An 11,414-nucleotide genomic window follows, 5' to 3' on the forward strand; every position below is an offset into this window, starting at 1 on the left:
GTGACCAGTAACTCATACCAGACTGCCTTCAAAGCTGGCTTCCCACTTCCAAACAGTTTCTGGGCAAATGACCAATGCTATCAAAGAAAAAAGATTTGATTCCCATGACATATTTATTGATCATAATACTGCCTTTTGATATCTGCTGCTAGAAAGGGAGCCCTCCCCTGAATATCAATGAGTCCCCACTGACAGGCAGATAGAGTGGGAATATCATCCAGAGCCTGTTCATATTTCAGGTTTTCTGTTGCTGCCTATTCTCTTCTGTTGTGTTCGATTCTGACTCGCACTATTCATCTTCTGCTATGTTTTTTCTCTTGTCTATTTCAATCCTTTCTCACCTTGTCTTACCCCATTAATGTGTTGTGTATAATCATAGGGAGAGGGCGCATGCGTACGCAACCACTGGCAGCAGTGGCTACTGCTGCACAACCATTTGTCCCTCTGGGGACAAATAAAGTTCAACTTGACTTGACTTGAATCATGTAGCGTACCACAGTCAGGCAGAGGCAGCAAAAGTTTGTAGGAAACATAAAAAAACTAATTCTCCCTGTTCTTTTATTAGAGGCTCAAACGCATAAGGCAATGATCAAAAGACACATCTGCTCTTTTTTTTTCTTCCGTGTGTTTTTCATTTGCATTATCATTCTGGCTTTCCAATAATGACCATTTTGTAACAGGAGATGTAAACATAATACACTGTATACAAATATATGTATAATATATACATATATTTATATAATCTGTACCACCTAGATTTTATTTCTCAGCTCACAACCTGTAACAGGGAGCCATAAGTCTGATGGATGCATTGAGAAAAAACATAAAAATCGGCTTATAAAGTAAATATTATAAAGTAATATTATATTTGATGTATTCTGAAGCATAGCAGACAGTTTTATTAAAGTATATCTTTCTAATGAGGTGAAGTAACCTTCCTCTCCTTCTCTGAGGATCACTTTGTTAGACTACTTGAAGAGCAAAATCTAGATACATAGATTATTACATATATCCTTTTCCAGCTCTGGTAAGACATGGGCATTTGTCTTTGCAGATACTGAGAAATTAAAATTCTCATCATTTCCAGATTGATTGCTACGTTTGATTACAGCTGTAAAATCTTTGCTTTGCTTCACTGCTGCCTGATGCATCATGTTCGCGTCCATATTCAAAGTACAGAGCAGCCCTCTGCACATTATGGCCTTTTTAGTACAGTTGCCAGTGCATGTGTGCTAACTAATAATTGTCGTTCAGAGTCATATACATATACATATTTGATACCTCTGATTGCTTGGCTTAAAATGGCAGTAAGCAAGGTTTTTTTTTTTTTTTTTTGGCCACCATGTCTCTAGGGATGGCAATGTCTGTCAGTCGGTCCATCACTCTGTTCCAGACTGAAATATCTTAATGACTATTTGATGGATTTCTGTTATATTTGGTACAGTGTTTCCCTGACTTTCCCCTAGCACCACCAGCAAGTAAAAGTTTTCACTTATTCTGTGAAATATCTAAAGATCTACTTGATGGATTGCCACAACATCTTGTACAGACATTCTGTAGCAACGTCTGTAACAAGTCCTCCAAATTCAACAACAAAATAGATCATTTGTCCATGCCCTCTGCAACAACACTTACAAGTGTTTTCTAATATGATGCCCCTATCAGCGAGATGACATCCTTCTTCTGTGTTTTACAAAACCTGCAAAATGACTGTTGAAAAATAAAGTCTTGTGGTGTGACAATGCATACCTTAAGGTTCTGTTAAGTTTAGGCAAAAAAAAAAATGTGAAAAAAGAAAAAGAAAAGAAAAATCATGAGTTGGGTTACAATGACTCCATTAAGGTTAAGGAACCTTTGTTGTCATGGTTACAATAATAAGCACATGGTTGAAGTTATGTAATGATCATGTTTTGTTTTTTTTAAAACAACGTTGACTAATGGTTGGAAACAGGAAATGAACAATGGTTTGTTCATTTTGGGGAATTTGGGCTGAAACGACTGATGCTGTCATTCAACTTGGGAGGACGGTCTGTCCCAGACAATTTATGGTGATCCATTAGTTTTTCATCAAGAGCCATCATCTGGTCAACAGTTTTATTTGTTCAATACTTTGGTTTATGACCAGATGCCTGCAAAACTAATGACCTTCCCATTGGCCTCAGCTTTACTTTGTGTTTAAAGCTATTAGCATACTATCCCACAAAACTCAGATGGTGAAAATGGTAAACTAAACTAAACTAAACGTCAGCATGTTAGCATTGTCAGTCTGATGTTAGCATTTAGCTCAAAGCCAGTTTAGCCTCACAGATCTGCTAGCATGATTGTGGACCTGTTGATCTTACTTTACTGTGTCTCAATCTTTGGTTAAAAGCATTCATTGTATGTTTCTGCCCTGCACTCTCCGAAGATCACTCGTCAACTTCCTCGTTGGATTTTGGTTGTTTCTGTGCTCTTTCCCTTCTCCATTCATGTTTGCTTTTGTTACTCAAGCTAACTTCCCAGTTCTTCTGATTATCCCAGACAAGCTTCTGATGTCTTCAATGTAAAACTCTTCACTTGCTGAAACACGTTCCAGAAACACCTACCTGACACCAGTACATCAAGATGTAAAAGCCTGAATAAGTGTTACTGCGATAAGAGTAGCAAAACAACCACTGGTGTCACTACAAACTGCCTGTTTAATATTACAGATGACCATGACAGGCCGTTTCAGTGAATGATATCATATATGTCTGCCATGTTTCTCCTATTTTCACTTAATCTGTGAAGGGCAACCAAGCTATCTGTTGAAATGAAGCCAGGCAAAGGGCACACCAACATGTCCATTAGTCCTCTAAAGAGTCATTTAAAATGTGGAAGAAATGGAATCTCTCTGCAGCCTTTCAGTGATGCACTCTCGTTGTTGTACGCATAAATATTTCTGCTATTTAGTAGCAACTGAGAAACTGCAGGGCATCTCCAGGATTTAAACTCAAATAAAGAATGTTTACCAATTTGAGGCTAAAAATGTCAGAAGTCATTGTGTATTCAATTTGGGAATAGCAATTGTATTTAGGGATTTTACAAGACATCGGGACTGTAGTTGTGAGGGTTAAAGTTATGGTTAGCAACTATTATTAGGAGATCAGCCGGTTGTTAAGAAACACAAACCTGTGGGAGTGCTTGAGTTATAAAAAAAGATCTTGGTAGTGCCATCATTTGGCATTTGGAGCTGAGTGGCTGTAATCAACATGAGGAAACTCTCATCTCATCCTGTCTTCGCACACCTGCTTCCCACTTAAAACTGGCTTTATCCAAGGATTTGCTCAATCTATTTTCTCTTTCTCTATACCTTGTTTTACCCTCCGTAGCTCAAAGCTTGTGTACCTTCCCTCTCCCATCCCTCCTCAATTTGCTTACTGCCCTCTACCCTTCTTCTGTTCCTCTTCATCTATTCTTCTTGGTCTTTTTCATTATTGTAGCAATCTGTCAATTGGGGCAGATGGTAAACATCATGTGTCAGCTGCTGTGCCCTAATGAGCTATTAACACTGTAATTATTTTTAGTCTGGTTTTCAAGTTTTAGCAGCTTTTTATGGTCTAAATGCTGTTTTTAATGGCTTTTCAGCTCTGAAATTAAATTTTGACAAAACTGATAAACTTTAAAGTCAGTGTAAAATATTTACTTACAACACCCAGACGAGTTGACCATTAACATTAGTTCTCACCTCATAAAATCCGATTTTATATCAACCCACTCCTCTCACATGATGATCAATAAATACCATTTGCAATATTCCTGTTTGCAGAAACCCTCCTTGGAGTAACAAAATAGATGGATTAAGATCCCCTCCAGAGTCCGCCCATCGTGGTCATAATTTAGCCCCAAATTAGTCATTAAGATGGCGATATTTTTGTATACGGTATCTCATCAGAAATGGACAGCCTGACACCAACTCATGTTGACTTTGTGAAAACATCCTGTTTTCTGTTTGTATGTTATTATTTGTGATTCCAGCTGAACAACACAATCAGAGCAGATTTATCAGTGTTACATGAAACTGTTTCTCCAGTTGAAAACTGTCTATTGTTTACGTGTTTCCGAGCAAACTGTGTCCATTTCCTTATGCAGGTCAGTTGGACTGTTTTCAATCTTGTTCAGTTTGGCCTGTAAAGCTGCCACTGTATTGTAGATTTTTGCAATATTTCACTGCTCTCCATTAAAGCAGTGACATCTGAACATGGCGAGGCTCCTAGAAGCTCCATCTCTGTCATTTTCATGGGTTGAGGAGATAGGTAGCCAACCATTTTCCATCAAGAGTCTACAATCTGCAGGTTTTCATCCAACTGATCACCTCTGCAGGTGCTTACTTTTTCTTCTCTACTTGAAGGAGTGCTGGAGACTTTGGTTGGAATGAAAACCTGCAGACTGGTGACTCTCTGTGGAACATGGTGAGATGTCCCATCTTTAGTGGCTTGTTGTAGCATACTCGTTCACTGTCCTTGCAAATGTGGAAACAAAAGCGCCTTTTGTGTACAGCATACTTTTAAACACGCAACAGTTAATTTTCTGCAATTAGGGGTCTCTCTATCAAAAACAATAACAAAAGACAGAGTTTGGTGGCATTGTGAAGTAGCATGGGATCATGGGTGTTGTTCAGCACAATGCCATCATTGCAGTCAGCTTCTCTCGGTTAGGATTCTTTCAGTGTGAATTGTTCAGGAGGTATTTACCAGGAGCCAAGTTATCCACAGAGGTCTCCTCCTCTCCAAAACAAACGGACCAGGTGATGAAAACTGGTAAAAACACTGAATAAAGCTGTTTCACGTTAAAAATAGTCGCGGAGGGACAACCACAACGTTGACGCATGAACAAAGGGATATTTCGCATTGACAGACGACCAAATGAAATGGAATAATATTATGGATTTCTATACGTTTGATCGCTCAGTACACAAATCAACAAAATATATAAGATAGGTCTAGTTATTTTTAGAAATTTTAATGCAGAAAAGTAACATATTATTCCTTTAAATCTGCTACAATCAATATTTTTATACTAACAATCACGACTACTTGTATATTGAAGGGTTCGCTCATAGTGATGAACCCAGGGAGAATCATTACCCAACTCTGCAGGTCCCCTCAGCTCTATGGAGCATTTTAGCATCCCTAGCTCGTCGTTTTGGTTTTATATACTGCACCTTTAATGTTTTGGTTCACTCACACCAATGATATTATTTCTAGACACTAATGGACCACACTGTCCAGCCCCAAACAGCAGATAGACAACACTGGCTACTAGCTGACAACAGTTCTTCAAAAAATCCTCTCTCATGAAGGTTATGATGGTCAGTTTTTATTGGAACTGTTTCAGAAAGGTGCTGGTTCCACTGTAAGAAATTTCAGAGGATGTGGTTTGTGATGCTGTTGAGCTGTATAGAATTATAAGGAGAGGTGTTTCTGTTATTTGACCTCCCCTCATGGGGTCGACAAAATAATAGAAAAACCTGTCAGTATAACACACTACAAATAAACACCATCACAAACTACAGCTACATTATAACCTTCATGAATGTAGGATTTATTGCAGAACTGTCCTATTAGACTGCATTAGTTTTAGCGAGGTGTACTGAATACACTGAATGTATTAGGCAGCTACAGAGCCAGGTATTTCCCTCGGGAGTTAGTGAAGACCACAAACAGAGCTAAAAGAGACTGAATAGTGGACTTACTTTTGCCAGGGTGGCCAGACACATGACCCCAGATGAATAATAATGTTGCTCTGAATCTGGATGTGTAAATAGGCAACTATTTGCCAACTTGTTTGCATTATCAACTTAAAAAGTGATTTTAAAAAAAAAGTCAGTGTTGTGTTCACAGCTTGTTTCCACTGCCCTCAAGTGGCCACAAAAATCTGTTAATGCAAGTTTAATAACTGACATATATAACATTATATTATTGGTGTTCACACAGCTGGGGTTGTAAGAAATCAACATTTTCTAAGTTTATGGAATTATGCAATGAGGGAATTATCTAAACCATATTTAGATCATTCAATAAATAACACCAGAAATTCATTTACAGTCATTTGTTCAAAAAAAGTGATTAGTACATCTTTTCAACTCCTACATTCGACCCAAACGCTATGAACATTAGATGACAGTAACCAATGATATTTCTCTGCCTGTGTAATGTTTCGCCAAGTAAGATGTCAAAAAAAAAACCTATTCTGACCCGCCTTTGATCATCTAAACATTAACAGGTGTTTTATTGGCCAACGTCCCACCCCTCTGGCACCGCAAGCATTTTTAAACAAACTTCAGCTTCGTGTGCTGTGTCACCTCTCAGTCTTCTCTATTATCATATCTATCTTTTCTCTCACTCTATTTAACTTTACTTTATTGAACTTTATTAAAACCAGACAGCTCAGAACAAACCCATCAGACTTTAATGGCCTCGAGAGAAGCAAATGATCCTGAACAGTGATTCTACTCATAATTTTATTATAATCAGGAATAAGGGCTAGGGGGAGGGTTGGGGGTGTTATGACTTTTACACTACCAGGAAACTTCATTTTCTGTCCTTTTCTATTGCATCTCTTCCTCCTATTTTTTTCCTCCCACACATACTGGCTCCTCCTTTTTCTCACCCCTCTATCCTTCCCTCCCTCTCACCAGCTCCCTTCCTCTTTCACATTGTACCTTGGCAATTCTCTCCTTCTCTTCCTCCCCCATCCTCTCTCCTCTTCCCTCTTCCTCCCTTGTGTCCTCTGTCACCTCCATTGCCTCGTCTAACCTCTGCCCTTGCGTTTCCCCCCTCTTCTTCCATACTTTCCTCTCCCATCCCTTCACCTTAACCTTCTTCTCGTCCTTGCACTCCTTCCTCCCCTCTTCTTCTTTCCCCTTCTTTTCCGTCTTACATCCTTTCTCATCTCCCCTCCTCTCCTTCCCCTCATCTCTTTTCACCCTCAATGCCCCCTCTCCTTCTCATCCATTTTCTCATTCATCCTGTCTTCTTCCCCTGAGGCTCCCACCTTCACCACCGCCACCTCCTCCTCCTCCTCCTCCTCCTCCTCCTCCTCTGCCCGGCATGACGTGGGACCAGATCAAGGAACCGTGTTGCCGGGAGTAACAGGGATTGAGAGCGACGCGTTGGAATGCAACTCCAGCCGAGCCCCTGAGAACAGGAGGAGGAGGAGGAGGAGGAGGAAGAGAGGAGGAGGAGGAGGAGGAGTGAGGGAAGGTCGAGAGCAAGTATTTCCACTTTATCCCCATGAAGTGTTTCTCCCAATTTCTCCCTCTTATTCTGTCTTTTTCTTGCCCCTTTCTCCTCGCTTTTGTTTTCACTTTAATCTCTCGTCTTTCTTTGTCTCTTTATGTCTTGTCTGTAGACATTTTGGGCTCCTTCCTTTTTATTTCCCCTCTTCTGTCTTTGAAAAGATGGTGCCAAGGACTGTTATTCTTCTTCTTTATCCCTCTTCTTGCTGCTCTGTCTCTCCAAGTCCCCTCTCCGACTTGTTCACCTGTCTCTGACTTCATATTTTAGCTAATACTACATATTTATAGATTGATTCATCGTTCCTTGTCTTTTTTTTCTTTTAAAAAAAATTAAATCTCTACCCTCTAGTCTTGCCTGACTTTGGGGCTTCTGTTTATCAGCCGTCAGTCAGGCTGTACTCCCAGTCGTCTGTTTGTCTGGCTGTTCGCAATGTAAATGCCAGTGAAAGAGACAGAGGGAGAGACGGGGAGAGAGAGGGCAAACACATGGAGATGCAGATGGATACACACTCAAACACATTCACACATTCCCTCGCTCCAATGTGCCACTGCACACACACACACACACACACACACAAACACACACACACACACACACACACACACACACACACACACACACACACACACACACACACTCTCTCTCTCTCTCTCTCTCTACTTTATCAGCAGAATGAAAGTGCTTTCTGGCGGTATTTGAATGAGACAGAAAAGAGCCCTATTCAGCCCCTCTGACCAGCTTTTATTAACACTGCGCGTCACTGAGGCGACATAAGCCTCCCCTCCCTCACATACTCTGTCTGTCTCCACACACACCCACTCACACACACACACACACACACACACACACACACACACACACACACACACACACACAAGCAGAGGGAGGTCTCCTGTTCAGGTATGATGATGCCCCCTCCTCACTTTTTTTCCCTCTCCCTTTTCTCTCATCCCTTTTTCATTGGCTCCTCCTCACACTCAGGGGCTTTTGTTACCCCACCCTCCTCCTCCTCTCCTTTTCCACCACACCTCCCTCCCTCTCTCTCCCTCCCTCCCTTCCTCCCTCTCTCTCTCTCTCTCTCTCTCACTGACTGTTTGCCTCTGCCGTTGAATGGAAATACGCACAGATGCGTAAAGGGGCGGTCAAACTCCACATATCCACCGGTGGCAGCGGCAGCATCACCGACCCCGTCTCTTTGGACAAGAGGACTGAGCAAGGGACAAACTTACTATTTTTGGACAATTGTTCAGGCCTCAGGCAGAAGCCGCCAGAAGTCCAAGCACGAGCCTGGAGCCCACCTGTTTGAAAACCGGACCCTGTTCGCTCGGATCATCCGGCGGGGCTCAGGAGTCCCAGCAGCCCGGCCGGAGGAGGCAGGCAGCGCGGGTACAGAGGCGATGGAGGACCCGCGGTGTCCCGCCTCCGATGCATGGATGCATGCTGCTGCTTCTTCTACTTCAGTATTTTTTGACGAGCTGCTGTTGCTCGCCGGGGGCGATCCAGAAATAGCACTAGCCCGTCTAGAGGTTGTGTGAGGAAACGTCTGACGATGTGTATTTGCGGTAGACTAGTTGTTACGTTTTCAGCGACGAATTCTCCCATTTTGTCTGATTTTTTTTTTTTTTTTTTTTGCGTGTGTGTCTCTCGTCGCCTCTATTTTGAGTTTCCAGCTTTGATGCCACTTAGTCTGCCGGAGTCTTACTAATTAGCGGCTTGATTGACAGCTCGGTAATTGGATTTATTTCATATCCGCTCCTTGAAGTTGTGAAGCCTCTTAAAGCGCGACAGGAATGGTTTCTCAGGCTTTATTTCTGTAGAAAACAATAATAACATACCCACTCTAGACTTGCAGGGATTTTGGAGGGTTTATTCTAATTTTAATGCAGGCACTTGCCAAATTCTCAATCCTTTTCCAAGTCATTCCTGGGGCTTATGAGGCCCAAGAATGCAGGACAGAACAGGATGTGTATTTCAGGCAGAAGAGAGGGATTATTATTTTATATTTTACTTAGAGCACAAAAGATAACCTCCACTGTAGAAATATCTCTCTTGTTGAGTCTAGATCAGTCTCAAAAGTGCAATGTGTCTTGTTTTCGGGAATTTTCCGTAAAGTGTCCATATGTGGCAAAATGTGGAGGATCTCCACACATGACTCAAAGGTAACACTGCAACAAGTTGGTAGTTCTGTCAAACAAGGGAAATCATCCTGGCAGATTTTTCTAAACCGGTTTAAAAAAAATCTGCCAGTTAATAACACTTATTAATCTGGATTTGTTTGCAGCATGTGGTCCCCATGTAAGAGGACAACAGGTGCTTATTGGTGGAAAAGTTGATCCTTCCCTTTTGAGAATAAATTATTTTGAAGGGAGCCTTTTTTTTTTTTTTTTTTTAAATTAGCCTTCATCATAATAGCGGGATTTAAACCAACACAAACACAGATTTGTGTTTGTCTTTGTGGGACAGGTGCCATCTTTTCACAGCCACCAAAAGAAAAGTTACTGCTGTCTGCAGACATTTTTGTTCATTTACACAAGAAGAAAAACTTTGAATTTAATTATCTAAAAATATACATCACACTGATTTCAAAGTTTTAGAATAAGTGCAAAGTGTATTGGGAAAATATATGTTTATAAAAAATAAACTTGGACCAAAATCAATTTGTAGATGATATAGATTTAAACTGTATTTTCATTACTCTTAGATATTTCATGTCAAGGTCTCGTCTCTCTTTCTTTCTTTTTTCAAGATTTAGACATCCATGATGGGAGCAGGTATGTACATTAGAAAGTAAAACACTTGTGCTTCTGTGCTAACAAAGTGTGTTATTTTTGCCCTTGGAAAAGGAGACGGAAGGGTAAGTGGTGTACTTGTGGTTAAGGAGATGAAAGTAGAGTATAATATGTTTTATGGATGCATTTGGAAGGAAAAGGACATATCTGTGTGGTGACCTAATATTAAAAAAGGACTTTCTGTGACTGCACCATCTAAAATATAGCAGCGTCTGAAGGTTAACAGGTCAAAATTCTTCAAGTTTTTAGGAAACAATCTGGTACATCACATACCAGGGTAGTTCTGTCTGATCACCACGAGCCAAGAGCTACGCCATCCAAAAAATCCAGCTGCCTTGGAGAAAACACCGGGGATAAAAAGTCGATTTCTGTTCTTTCTGGGCGGATGTCAAACCTGTTGCCACACATCAACACCGGGTGGAATCAACCATCCTTGATGAGGCTTCGAGTGCTCTCTGACTCACACACTCACACTATCTGTCCTCTGGTCAGTCAGTCCTCCGCCCTGTATGATGCTGTATTCCCAGGATAATCAGCATGCAGGGCCCAGTGTCGTCGTTTAACAGCTCTCTGGTTGTCTGTGTCCTCCACCTGCTGTTACCCTGTTTTCCAGTTTTGCAGGCCCCAGGGGTTTTACTTGACTGTCTTTCTATCTTTCTATTCTATCATCTGACTCTGTGTGCGTGTACGTCCTTGCTCTTAAAATCCAGTCTTCCCAATGCCCAGTGCGCTGTATGGCTTTTTATTCCTATCTGACTGTACTGATGGTTCATATAGGGATGGAAGCCATGCACCGCGCTGGGAGCCCAGCACACTGGACCATGGACCCAAGCCCTGTCACCTCACATATGCAAAAACCGACACACACACACACACACACACACACACACACACACACACACAACTATATGTATGAGCACACTCTCAGGAGCCTACATACTCACAGAGGGTAATAGATGCATGCACACATCCAGGAGACCATGAAGTGAAAACCTGTCACACAGAAATATGGATACACATGCACTGCACACATAAACATGCATTCATTTATGCGCATGCATGCAATAGGTATGCATGTGCATGATGCCTGCTTTACACTTAAATACACTCAGGGCAGAAATGGTACCCAGGTCCCATCAGGCCCCAACTGCAGCGAGTGAGTCTGAAGCTGTTGGACTGTATCAGCTGACAGACGGCTCTCTGAAGTGAAACACACACATCTGCCACAGAATCTCAACATGATCAATACGGATCGCAACACAGCAGAATGACAATTAGATTGAACTGAAATGAACCAAATTGATTCAGAGTGAAGAGGCAGAACTCATTTCAGGGGAATCACACAGACCCATCGCAAAATAACAAG

Source organism: Xiphias gladius, chromosome 18 (genome assembly GCF_016859285.1).
Source record: "Xiphias gladius isolate SHS-SW01 ecotype Sanya breed wild chromosome 18, ASM1685928v1, whole genome shotgun sequence".
Lineage (NCBI taxonomy): Eukaryota > Metazoa > Chordata > Actinopteri > Istiophoriformes > Xiphiidae > Xiphias > Xiphias gladius.